This window comes from Rhineura floridana, chromosome 8, assembly GCF_030035675.1.
Source record: "Rhineura floridana isolate rRhiFlo1 chromosome 8, rRhiFlo1.hap2, whole genome shotgun sequence".
Lineage (NCBI taxonomy): Eukaryota > Metazoa > Chordata > Lepidosauria > Squamata > Rhineuridae > Rhineura > Rhineura floridana.
Genome location: NC_084487.1, coordinates 119,944,789 through 119,957,791, shown reverse-complemented (window position 1 = coordinate 119,957,791; position 13,003 = coordinate 119,944,789).

The window sequence follows — 13,003 nt, the reverse complement described above, 5'->3', positions numbered from 1 at the left end:
ACTTCCGATTTGTCGCAGATCAGTTATAGGTCTATGATATATAACAAACCTGTCTCTTAATATATTACAAAATCACTTTCCTCCAGTAATTATCTTAATTAATCATCAAATCTCATTAACATCACTTTATTCTTTCCGCAAAAAGTCAAAGAGAGGTTTCCACTCCTTGAGAAATATATCCATCGATTTTTCTCCAAATAAACATGTCAATTAATCCATCTCATCAAGTCTGCTAGGTCCAGTAATTTCAATAGCCATTTTTCCATTATCAGTGTTAATTCCATCTTCCAACTTCCATCCTTGCACCCATAATAATCTTGCTGTCATAGTCATAGTCATATAGTAAGAGTCTGATGGGAATTTCCCTCATCACAAATATTTCCTTGCCGTCAATTCTGAATGTGTTGCTGAAACATTGTTGTAAAGTCATATTTCTGTTCCTCTTTTTTATGAAATGCACTAGCACATCTCTTGAGAGTTTTTCCATTGTCACATATCTGGAATTAATTCTATAAATTTTCTCTTTTTCAAGTTCCATCAAATCATTCCAGTCCAGAAATTCCATCGAAGCATTGATAACTTTATCTCTGATATCTTCATCAATTTCTCCAGGGACAACGCCGAATTCCAAACAGTAATCTTTATCTCCAGGATCCACAAACTCCGAATATTTTTCCAGTTCCACACTTGATATATCTGTTCCAATCTCCAGGACTTGCATCCTCCCTTTCATTTTTGCCATAAAGTCCAAATCTTTTTCCAATTCCACATTTAATATATCTGATCCAATCTCCAGAATATGCTCCTTCCCTTTAATTTCTTTTTCATCTTCTATTGCTTGTCCATCTGCTCTTTTTCTCATATAATCCTTTATTTCTTTCAACTCCTGTTTCACTTTACCAAATTCAGTTGCCATCTCTTGTCTACTCTGTCCCAGTTCTTGTTTCGTTATCTTAATCTCATCCATTATCTTCTGAAACATATCCAGAGGGGAAAACCCTTCCAGGGATACATCCAGGGTCTCTGCCACTTCTTTGATTGTCATTCTTAAAGCCAAAGAAAAAACCCTTCAAAATTCCAATATAGCCACAATTCCCAAGCAAAGAGTAATTAATTCTTTTTCCAGCAATAAGGGGGTTAATATTCCAGGCCTGTTGACATCATCTGGCCAGCACAGTTCTTATCTCCCGCACGTCCAAGAATGCAAAACAAATTTGGTTCACAACGCCGAACAATTAGTAACATACACAAACAGCAGATTCGTCTGAAGAAAGTAGTCCAAGAAAAAGTAGTCCCAGACATATATCAATCAAATAATCATCTAGATCAGATTTTCTCTTCGGGTAAGTTGCCCCTCATCCGTTTTAATCTTTATAGTTTCCAAATTCAGGCCAGCTTTTTGCCATAAAAAATAAGATAAGCTTTTTAAATTTTCTTTCCTCCTCCTCAATTCCTTGTATAAAAGAGAGAAGTGTAACTCACCCAGGTATCTTGATTTCTGATTCTTAAACAAATCTCTTTTACTGTAGTAATTTAAGCCAAATGATAAGATTAGACAGAAGGAAGCTCGCCCGTTGTGGATCGTTTAAAAGAAAAAACGTCTCGCTTTTTTCAGCCCAGCTTGCTGGAAGTCCTAACTCCGTCCTCGGCTGCCAGGTATGCCCTCCTTTCCCAGGGAATTCCTGATCGATTCCAGCCACCGACAGCCTAACGAAGTTTCTGTGGATAATCTTCGGTTCACCCTTGCCTGGGAGAACATTTACACCAGTCAAAGTTCCCTTTTGACTGATTTTAAACTGAAAAAAGCTTCCTCTGAGACAGAGCTCATCTCAGAGGCAGCCACAGGTGGAGCAATCCTTCCGGGAAGTGCTCGCAAGTCCTACTGAATTCAATGGGGTTTACTCCCAGGATTGTGGGATTAGCATCGCAGCTTTACTCTCAGAAAAATGAGTATAGGATTAAAGCTTTATATTGGGAAAGTTTTCAAAACAGGCTATGAATTAGACACATAAACTGCATGTCACCAGTACTGAGCTAGATACTACCAAATGGTCTGAGTCGATATAAGGCAGATTCCTTTGTTCCTAAAAGAGGAAAGAGACCCAAGGACCACAGTGATTATTTATGGTATTTATTGGTGTGGTATTGCATTAGGAAATCATCACTGTCTTTTCTTTTTCTATTTGCATTTCATTGACCCCTGACCTCACTCCCTTACATCCATAGAAGCAACAACAGTAGTTCCATGCACTCAGCTCAACCCCTTAAACCCACTGATGATGCACCTTGTCTGCATAATGGTTTGTTTCTTAGCTAATAGTGGTGAAAGAGAATTCACACACTGAGAAGTGTGGCTTCAATTGCTGTTGTTCCTAAGCTACTGCCTGTGAAGGTAGACCAAAGCATGTCTTTTCTCTCTGTTATTATTACTCACTGGAATTGGGTTGGCTGTCAAAGTGAGTTTATAGCAGCCCACAGGTTAGGCAGGAAAGGGCAGAGAATCTTCTTAACTCATTTCTCAAACCTCTGTCTGCAGTGAAGGGTCAAGTCTGTAAAGAAGTTTGGAGCAGCCATGTTAAAAGGAGACAGGGCATTCCAGGCAGGGGGTTGCCAACCCTCCTTGGTTGTGGATATCTTTGCAGAGGATCCCTAGTCAAGCCATACCAACAGCACAATCCTCCATGATGCTAGGCTTCCTACAATGGCTTTCTGGCCTGAGGGCACTTAAACCCTTCTCACCAGAAGCAAGTTGGTTAGATTAAATGTTCCCTTCCCAGGCTCCCTAAGCAGTTGAGAAGAAACGATCCTGTCACTTCAGCTGGACCTGGGAGCACGGTCATTTAGCTAAGATTTCTATCTTAATTTCCAGTCGGAGGTTTTTTTTTGTTTGAGTGCTATGCTCCAAGCAGCTGCGGTTGATGCTTCATTGTTGCATCCCAGGCACTCCAGGAGTTAGCTCAGGGAGAGATAGAGGAGTCAGATGAGGACAAGGTTCCTGGGAGCGTTGAAGGAAGGGAGAGTGCAGTCAGCCCGCAGACTCCATCGGCCAGCCCCCCATCGAGGCAGTTCCCGCTCCACCTGCGAGCCTCTGCCTGAGCCATTGGGAAGCGACCCCTCGCTTGCCCAACCATGCCCCCACAGGAATCCCCACTTGGCACTTCAAACGCTTCCCAGCCAACCAGCTTCCCACTTCCTGAGGTTGAGCCATCGCCTATCAAAGCCCTGCTGTCAGATGGGCCAGCAGAGTCTCACCCCCCTCGACCCGCATGAGACGGCACAAGAAAAGGGTCCTTGAGAGGGTGGAACTTCAGAGGAGCCGTCAGTTACTGGCGAAGACCTTCCCTACTTAAGCAGGTGCCTGCCCAGGCTGCAGTGCTGATTCAACTCTCCCCACACACTACAGAGACTATCCAGGTAGCTTAGTTAGGGAAGGTAGTGAGCTAGAGCAGACAGGTTTATGAAGCGCACTGGTTTGGACGTAAGCATCACTCTAATAAAAAAAGAATTAAATCAAGCCTCGTCTTCATCTCGTGTTTCTGGCTCTGGGCAGGACATTAATGTATCATGCTTAATGACATATGAGCATTTTGTGCTGTGGAATGCCCTTTTCTCTGCCGTACATGAAGCATCAGCCATCAGATTTGTCAGATGAAGACCTATCTCTTTGTCGAGGCTCTCCCTAACCCTTAAGATTTTTCAGGTTTGAGTCCGCTGATTTTTTCTTTCATTGGCATTTGTATGCTTATATGCATTTTTGTATTGCTGTTTTATAGGCTGTTTTTGTAGTTGTTTTAATGATATATTTGTTTTTTACACTGCCCATGAAATATTCAGGGGTTTATAAATGCTTTTAAATAAATAGTTTCTACAAGCACTTGCCCAAAATAATACTTGAGAAGTTGAACTATGGAAGTGTTTTCGTTGATGACTGCTGCTGATGTAGCAGCTTGTGTTGTTGTGTTACTTCATTTTGTTTGGTTTTTACAGCAAAATGGATGTCCTGTGTTGGCAAGGGGTTGGACTAGATCATGATCGGGGAATTGGATCTGGTCACTGGGCCAAATCCTGACATCCTCCAACCCCCATGGGCCATTTTGGCAGATGGAGCTGCTTGCCTGTCAATCACAATAATATCAGGTGAAGCAGTTTCTTATGCCTGTGCGGTTTGAAATCAGCTGAATAATGGTACCTGCAAACCCTGTTTTCCCTTGATGACAGTCCATCATGTGGGTTAGTTGGCCATCTGGTGCCAAGGACAGGAAATGCACTTCAAACTTGAAGAAGTAGTAGGTGTTACTAGCTTGCAGTCTCCAGTTCAGTACCTGTCTTTGTCCAAGGTGGATCTCACAGTCCTGGCTCCTACCACCATCATTGTCTGAGTTCTTTCTGTATTCCTTTCCCAACCTGTACCCTGTTTAGGCAGAGAGCAAAGTCTTTACCTGCCCCACACCTAACATGATATATAACATCAAGCAGAGGGCAGATAGGGATGGCTTGGGAAAGACAACCTGCCAAGCCTAATGAAGTCTGTGGAGTGGAGGTTTCCTACTAGTTTACTATATTTATCATTAACAATTGTGGAAGTCCCTTTAGATCAGAAAGACAGGATAAAAATATTTGAATATATTAACCAATTATATTTTATATTTAATTAACGGTTTACTTGATTGAGAGCCCTACTTTTTTATATAAATTGTCTGGTCCACCTTGTCAATGAAGTTAGCCAGGACATAGTAACATAGAAAGTTGCCTTGTGCAGAGTCAGATCATTGGTTCCTATTGGCCAAACTGACTGGCTGCAGCTCTTCAGGATTTCAGACAGGGGCCGCTTCCAGCCCTACCTGGAGATGTCGGCGATTGAAGCTGGCACTTCCTACATGCAAAGCAAATGCACTACCCCTGAGCTATAGCCCTTCCCCAGGAGAAATGGGCAAGATAAATTAGTACTTGCTGAGAGGCTGTTGCCCCATCAGCTCCTGGTTTATTTAGGCAGATGTTAAAGTTACAAGACTAGAAATGACAACAGAAAGATGTCCACAGCAGCTAAAACTTTGAAGTGCAGCTATTTCTTTTTAAATGGCAGGACTATTTGCAAGAGAGAGAAAATTATCTCCATGCATACCAGCAAAGCACAACCTTCAAACAGATAATCCTATTTGGATGAAACTGCAACCATATCTTATAAGGATAGTTGATGGTACATCAGGTCTTTACATTGTTCCTGCCAGAGGGATGAAATCCCAGGATGAAATTGCAAATGGTATTTTGGGTGTGGCTTGAGCACTCACATTTCTTCTTGCATAGTAAATTATTTTGATAGCAATTTTGTTATGGGTAGTTTCTCTTAGCAGTTGTTTATATTACTGACCGTTCTACTATAGGAAAATCCACTCGTTTTGTGTTCTTGTTTTAAAAAGCTGTAGAACAATATGGCCTTTGCTGCATTTTGTAAGGCAGCATGGTGATGACTGATCCTGAGATCATTTGGCACCTGTCAGGGTGAAGTAGCATATTTTTACCTATCTCTTATAGAAAATGTGATAAACAGCAATACATAATATTCTGTTATCTGCTAGTTCAGCTTGTCTCCTGTGATGATACTTTGGTTATTGATAGAGCATTGATCTGGCTTCATTTGGTAATGCACCTGTCCATAGTATATAACTTGATGTTGATGTTTTTATTGTTAAATCAATTCAGGATGATTCATTGGAACTGATTCATAAATTAAATAAACAAACACATTGGACAAAATCCATTATAAACAATAGGGGGTAGCATTTATTTTTACCATTGTTCTACACCAGAGATACCCAGTGTGGTGCCCTCCACATGTTCTGGACTACAGCTCCCATCATCCCTGATAATTGACCATGCTGGCTGAGACCGTAGTCCAGAATATCTGGAGGGCACTACATTGGCTACCACTGATCGATATGTAGTCAGTGTGGGGTTTTTTGCTAACCCATATTGACATTTAGCCACAATAGCAGATGGTTCACATTCATACATTTAAATCATATGTCTTTCCCCCAAAGAATCCTGGGAACTGTAGTTTAAGGATGCTGGGAACTGAAGCTCTATGAAGAGTAAATTACAGTTCCCAGGATTCTTTGGGGGAAGCCAGGAGTTTTAAATGCAGGATGCAGATATGACTGAGTAGCTGATTGTGTGAAAGCCAGTTCCAGTTACAAGTAACAAGCCACAGGTTAAGAGCAAAAGGACTGTTTTGCTGGATGAGGCCAATATCCATCTGGTGACCAGCTACTCACCTTGGAGCACTCACAATTAGAGATGCTTGAGGACTTTGATCTCTGTGAATTACAGTAGGAAATGACCTGGTCCACAACTCCTGGATGAACAGCAGGTCTAAAAGTAGCTACCCTTCAGATTTTGTACTTCTCTGAGCATTGCAATGGGATTCTCAGCTAAAGAATATCAAAATGCATATTTTGAGAGAAAATAAATGTTTAGGTACATATTTTTTAATGTATTTTCATGCAGGTTTTTTCCTTTAAAATGGCAGGTTAATGCAGAAACGGAAGAGAATAAAAATGTCATGCACTGGAAATTGATTTTGTTCATCTGCATTCACAAGCAGGGAATGAAACTGAACTGTCTCTTTTTAAAAAGTTGACTTCTTGCACACCATTCCAACTTCTCCGATATGTACTGCTGTGATGGGATGCATGGAAAAACCCGTTAGGTTTTTTGGCATGTGTGTGTTTCTTTTCATTTAGGTGTTACATGTGGCTAAAAGACAGCATAGACTAATACATAGGTAGAGGAAAGGAGGATAAATGCCCCCTGAAAAGTAGTTGCTCCCCACCTCATTACTGGAATCTGTGGAAATGAGTGAATCAAAATAAACTGGCAATTAAAATAAGACTGTAGGTTAAGCCTTTTTTTTTTTTTTGGATGGGACATAAACGTATATCTTCTGTGGGATTCTGGGTTCATCAGAATCTTATTCGCCAATAGACAAAAAAAACCCTTGCGGTTTAAGAATGTACCTGTAGCCAACAGATATTTCTATCAAACTTTAAAAAGCAGCAAAATTGGGCAACTATAGTGAATGTACCAGGGAAACAGGAGATCTGACCTCCTGTCTGAGATACTGTACGGCCCTACAAATTTGTAAAAATCCAGACACAATTTGGGTTGGTCTTTCACAGTCCAATTCACTTCCTGTGCAGCTTGGAAGAATTTGGTAATGTGCCTCTGATCATATGGTGAGTGGTGGCAACACCTGCAATCAGGACTGCATCTCCAAAGATTGATATTACAAATTTTTTGTATGTTTGTTGGTGTTCTTCTTACTTTGCTTCTCTCCTGTGTTACTGTGTTACAGAGAATCTATACTAGAAAATTATATTTCACTCACTATCCATCCTAGAAATCTGTATCAAATTTATTTTTAGTAATTTAAAAGCCTTTTTATTGCTCAGTGTCATATGATGGTGAAGACAGCCTTTTGTGTTTCAAACTGGAGGTTATATTCTATTTCTATTTTGGGTGCATTGTTGATTCGGAAACTGCAGTTTGATGTAAAATTAGATAGATTACAATATGTTGCTACTGAAGCAATGGCTCTAGCTGTTGGAAAAAACAAACTTGGCCTGCCCAAGATGCATGTGTTCAGCCTGCTATGCTTAAACCACTCCACTTAAGGAAGGGTGGACATGGTCAATTAAAAACATAGAGCACACCTAGAAATTCCCTAGAATTTACTAAGGAGGGGATGAGACTGGGGGGTGGGCACTTTTCAGGGTTCCCCCCACCTTTTTATTTTACAGCAGACACATGTAGTCTCCCACCCAAATTTATACCAAAGCTATTAAACCTGGCCACATCCACACTAGACTTTTACTTCACTTTGAACAATCCTGGCTTCCCCCAAAGATTCCTGGGTAGTGTAGTTTGTGAAGAGTGCTGAGAGTTGTTAAGAGACTCCTAGTGCTGACAGAGCTCCAGTGGCCAAGGTGGTTTTAACAATCAGCCCCTTTTCCCAGAGAATTCTGGTGATTGTATCTCTATGAGGGGAATAGGGAGTCTCCTAACAACTCTCAGCACCCTTCATAAACCACAGTTGCCAGGATTCTTTGGGGGAAGCCATGACTGCTTAAAGTGGAATACATGTCTGGTATGGATGTGGCCCCGATTAGCCAAGCAGCTGTTAGTCTGGCTTTCAGTACACTGACAGTTGGCTCTTACTGAGCACGCCTGCTTTATCATAGACTTCAATGTTAAATTTCTTAATTAAAAATCAGCCAGGCATATTTTTTTTAACTTTTAAACTGCAGAAGATGAAGGTAAGAGTATGGGGCAAGGTCAGTAATAGGATTACAGATACTCTGTGAACATGGCTGATTTTTAGTTAATTTCATCAAATTATGAGACCACTGACAGAAAAAAGTCCAACAGGGGTCTGGAGTTTTTACTTTTCTTTTGGACTTTTCTCTGACTGTTTTGTGTATCAGCATGAAAATGTAGAGGGTTGTTCAGCAAGTGTTTCTGAGTTCAGGACTATAAGTTTTATAAGATTTTGTTTTTAAATGAGCTTATGGGAAGCAGCAGAATGGCATGGGAGGTATTTTCAATTTAATATGGTGGAATGTGAAAAAATCCATGCTGGCTATTGTATACAGCCACTCTCGTGGTTATAGAATTGGAGAATCATCAAGGAAAAACTGATAATGCTCACCACTTTACGTACTTACATGCATGCAAACACACACACACATACACACACACACACAATGTGTGGAGGCTGTCTGCATTGCAATTATTGCCAACAGTGGCTTGTTGAAGAGTCTCCTCTTCAGCTGTTTTGACTATTATCTGGCAGGTGCCCCCACACTAAATTGCTGAGGTGCTCAAATGACGCAAGTACAGAACTCCTGTAGGCGCACACATGTGAGAATCTTCTCTCCACTAGGGATGGAAGGATCTGTACATTCTGGTTCTCTCTGGTTTTTATTTTTCCATTCGATTCTTCACAGTTCTTCAGCAATTTGCAAACTTTAAAGTAAAAAATCCTAATGAAAAATGTTCAGCATTTTAGCATGCATTTCTCCTAATAAATACTTTTTTGTATGCTGTTTTGACTGATTGCAAACAATTTCTCCTAATATAATGCACTTTATATGTTATGTTCTCAGATATATTCATTTGTATCCACATTTTCCCCTGATACATGCTTTTTTGTAAACGTCGTTGAGCTGGAGAACTGCACCACAACATTTGGATAAGTGCGAATTTCAAAGGCGGGCTGAGTTTCAGTTCTCATATCATTTTGGAAAGTGCACATTTGATTTGGCTTTAAATGCGAGCTGACTTGAAATTCTCACCCATCCCTACTCTCCACGGCAAATCTATTAAAAGCAGAGTGTAGACTTAGGCCTATGACTGATGCACATGCACTAACCAGAGGTCTGTCTCCCTTTACAAAAATTAATTAATTAATCAAGAAATAATTGTTCTTTCTTATAAATTCCCTTCACACTTCCTGAGGAAAGTAAGGAGGCTTTGTGTGACTGATTTAGTTTTATTAAACACTAAAATATCCACCTTTAGGAAAACAAATAGGAAAATCATGTCGCTTCCGTTGCCCATAAAAATCTCACATTTCAGTTTGTAGAATTTGTGGTGTATATTTGAAGGAAAATGAAACAATCCCTTCAGTTTTAATGAGCCCTAAGTTAGCATGGATAGCCTCACAGCAACAAGAGAAATGATTACTCTCCAAGTGATGTATAATAAGGGACACTTCTGAATCCCCTAAACCAGACATATCATTCAACTTAAATTACCTGACAATGGCCCTCTTAGATCCAACCTGCTGTGATAAGATTAAAATGTGTGTGGGAGTATAAGAGTGGAAGGGTCCTAATTGACAGGAATGGGAAAACCTGGTTACTAAGATAAAAATTTGAGGACACAACTTTTGCAGGTTTATATTAGAGCTGCCAAGTTATATTATTTTTGAGTGGATCTCAATTTTCTCTGTTTCTCTCTCTCTCTTTGAAGACCTCTCCAGAACGTTGTGTTAGGGGAATATCTTTGACCTGCCTAGTCTGCATTTGCTATGGAAAGTGCTCAGTGCTGAATTTTTGCAAGTAACGGTGTGTATTTTAAAACAGAATAGAGGACAGGGGTGGGTGGGAATGGAACAGAAAGAAAGAAGCATAAGAAATGGCAGTAGATCTCATGCCTCAAGAGATGGGAACTAAGCAGAGATGAGAGCTCTGATGTCTCTTTACCCGTAAAGAATGGCTGTCACTCTTTTTTTACCCCCTTCCTGCATTTGTCATTTCTAAGTGGTCTTACTCGATAGGAGAGCTGATAGCTGTCAGATTGCTATCAGCTTCTGAGTTATTTAGCATTTTGAAGCTTTGTCTGTTTCCTCAGAGGCGGGTTTCAAGACGGACAGAATTCCCCAAAGAGTTGCCATGATGTGCCACATCTTTGAGCTCAGCAGGGTGCATTTTAATGTGTGACACACGTTTTTGGCTGGATGTTTGAAATGCTTGCTTTTTTTAAAAAAAATGTCTTACAACAGAAGTCCAGATGCAAGCCTTCCGTAAGGCAGGGTATGACCGTCACTGCAAGCAGCTCGTGTGATTTGCCATTTTAAGAGTAGAGAGCGAGAGGCGCAGATTTGTCCCATGGAGCACAATCCCACAGGCTGCTTTTACTGCCCCAGCTCTACTGAAACGAACAGGAACTTCTTAAAGGAGCACAGTACAGTTCCTGTTTGTTTAAATACGGCTTGCTCTCGCCTGTGGATTGTCACCACGTTAATTAGTGGAAGTGCTACGTGGGTCTTCTGCCTTGGGCGCCAAAACATCTCCAGCCATCCTATAGAAATAATTGTACTTTAAAAAAAACAAACCCATATTACCAATAGTTATTCACAATGAAAAAGGGCCGAACTAGACAAGCTAGTGATGGAATATCTGGGATCAGTGTGTTTCTTTTTTAGTTCAAAGTGTCACCGAACGGCAGCCCAAGAAACAGATTGGGGGAGCAGCACTCAGGATGAAAGTATGTTAATCATCCCCTTTTGACTTATCTGGTCTAAATTGACCCTCCCCCAAGCAGCCCCACAGTGTACTGCAAAACCTGTATTGTGTCTGCATGATTTCCTCCATGGAATAAATAACAGCTTTGGGAAGGAGTCGTTCAGATCAGGAAAACAGCACTGGGAAAACAGTTAAACACTCTCCCCTAGTCTCCTGCTTTCCACAGCTGTCCTGAATTAAAAATAAAAGTAAAAGATCAGTAAGTTAACTATTCTAGTTTGGTTCCGAGGCTATGTCACAATTGTCTCCAGGTGCTTCCAGACTGTGGCAATTTTGTGCAGATCTGTCACATGTGTGAATAGATCCTGGTGTATGCCTTTCATAGAATCATAGAATTGGAAGGGGCCTTGTAGGCCATCGAGTCCAACCCCCTGCTCACAGCAGGAAATCCACAGCTAGAGCATCTCCCGCAGATAGCTGTCCAGCCTCTGCTTGAAGACATCCAGCGAAGGGGATCCCACCACCTCCCTAGGCAGTCGGTTCCATTGCCGAACCACCCTTACTGTCAAGAAGTTCCTTCTAATGTCCAATCTGAATCTACGCTCCTGCAACTTAAAACCATTAAACCTAGTCCTACCCTCTGGGGCAGCAGAGAACAAATCTGTACCCTCCTCTATGTGACAGCCCTTCAGGTACTTAAAGAGTGCAATCATGTCACCCCTCAGCCTTCTCTTCACCAGACTGAACATGCCAAGTTCCTTCAACCTTTCCTCATAAGACTTGTTCTCCATACCGGTTATCATCCTCGTCGCCCTCTTCTGAACCCGCTCTAACTTGTCTATATCTTTCTTAAAATGAGGCGCCCAGAACTGAACGCAGTATTCCAGATGAGGCCTGACTAATGCAGAATATAGTGGGACTATTACTTCCCTTGACCTGGAAACTATAGCTCTGTTTATGCAGCCCAAAAGCGCATTTGCCTTTTTTGCCGCAGCATCACACTGCTGGGTCATGTTCAACTTGCGATCCACTACAATTCCAAGGTCCTTCTCACACACACTACTGCTAAGCCGGGTATTTCCCATCCTGTACCCGTGCATTTTGTTTTTGTGGCCTAAATGCAGAATCTTGCATTTGTCTTTATTGAATTTCATTTTATTAATTTCAGCCCAATTTCCTAGTCTATCCAGGTCCCTTTGGATTTTATTCCTGTCTTCCATTGTGTTAGCTATCCCTCCCAGTTTCGTATCATCCGCAAACTTCATAAGGCTTCCCTCTGCCCCATCATCTAAGTCATTGATAAAAATGTTGAAGAGTATCGGCCCCAGGACAGAACCCTGTGGCACTCCACTCGAAACCTCCTTCCAGTCCGAAGCAGAGCCACCGACAACCACTCTTTGAGTACGGTTTTCCAACCAGTTGTGAATCCACCTGACAGTATTTCCATCTAGTCCGCATTTGACCAGTTTGCTAATCAAAAGGTCGTGGGGGACTTTGTCAAACGCTTTGCTGAAATCTAGATAGATGACATCTGTAGCATTTCCACCATCTACTAAGCTAGTGACCCGATCAAAAAAAGAGATGAGATTAGTTTGACAGGATTTTTTCTTGACAAACCCATGCTGGCTTCTACTAATCACAGCATTGTCATCTCGATAGTTGCCAATGGACTTTTTTATTATTTGTTCTAATATCTTTCCCGGTATTGAAGTCAGACTGACCGGTCTGTAATTCCCTGGATCTTCTTTTTTACCCTTTTTAAAGAGCGGGACGACGTTTGCCCGTCTGCAATCCTCCGGCACCTCTCCCGTTCTCCAGGATTTCTCAAAGATGATGGCAAGAGGTTCCGAGAATACATCAGCAAGGTCCTTCAATACTGTGGGATGCAGTTCATCAGGCCCTGGAGATTTGAACTCATTTTTGTTAACTCGGTATTTCCTGACTATCTCCTTTTCAATCTTGAACTGCAATCCCGACCC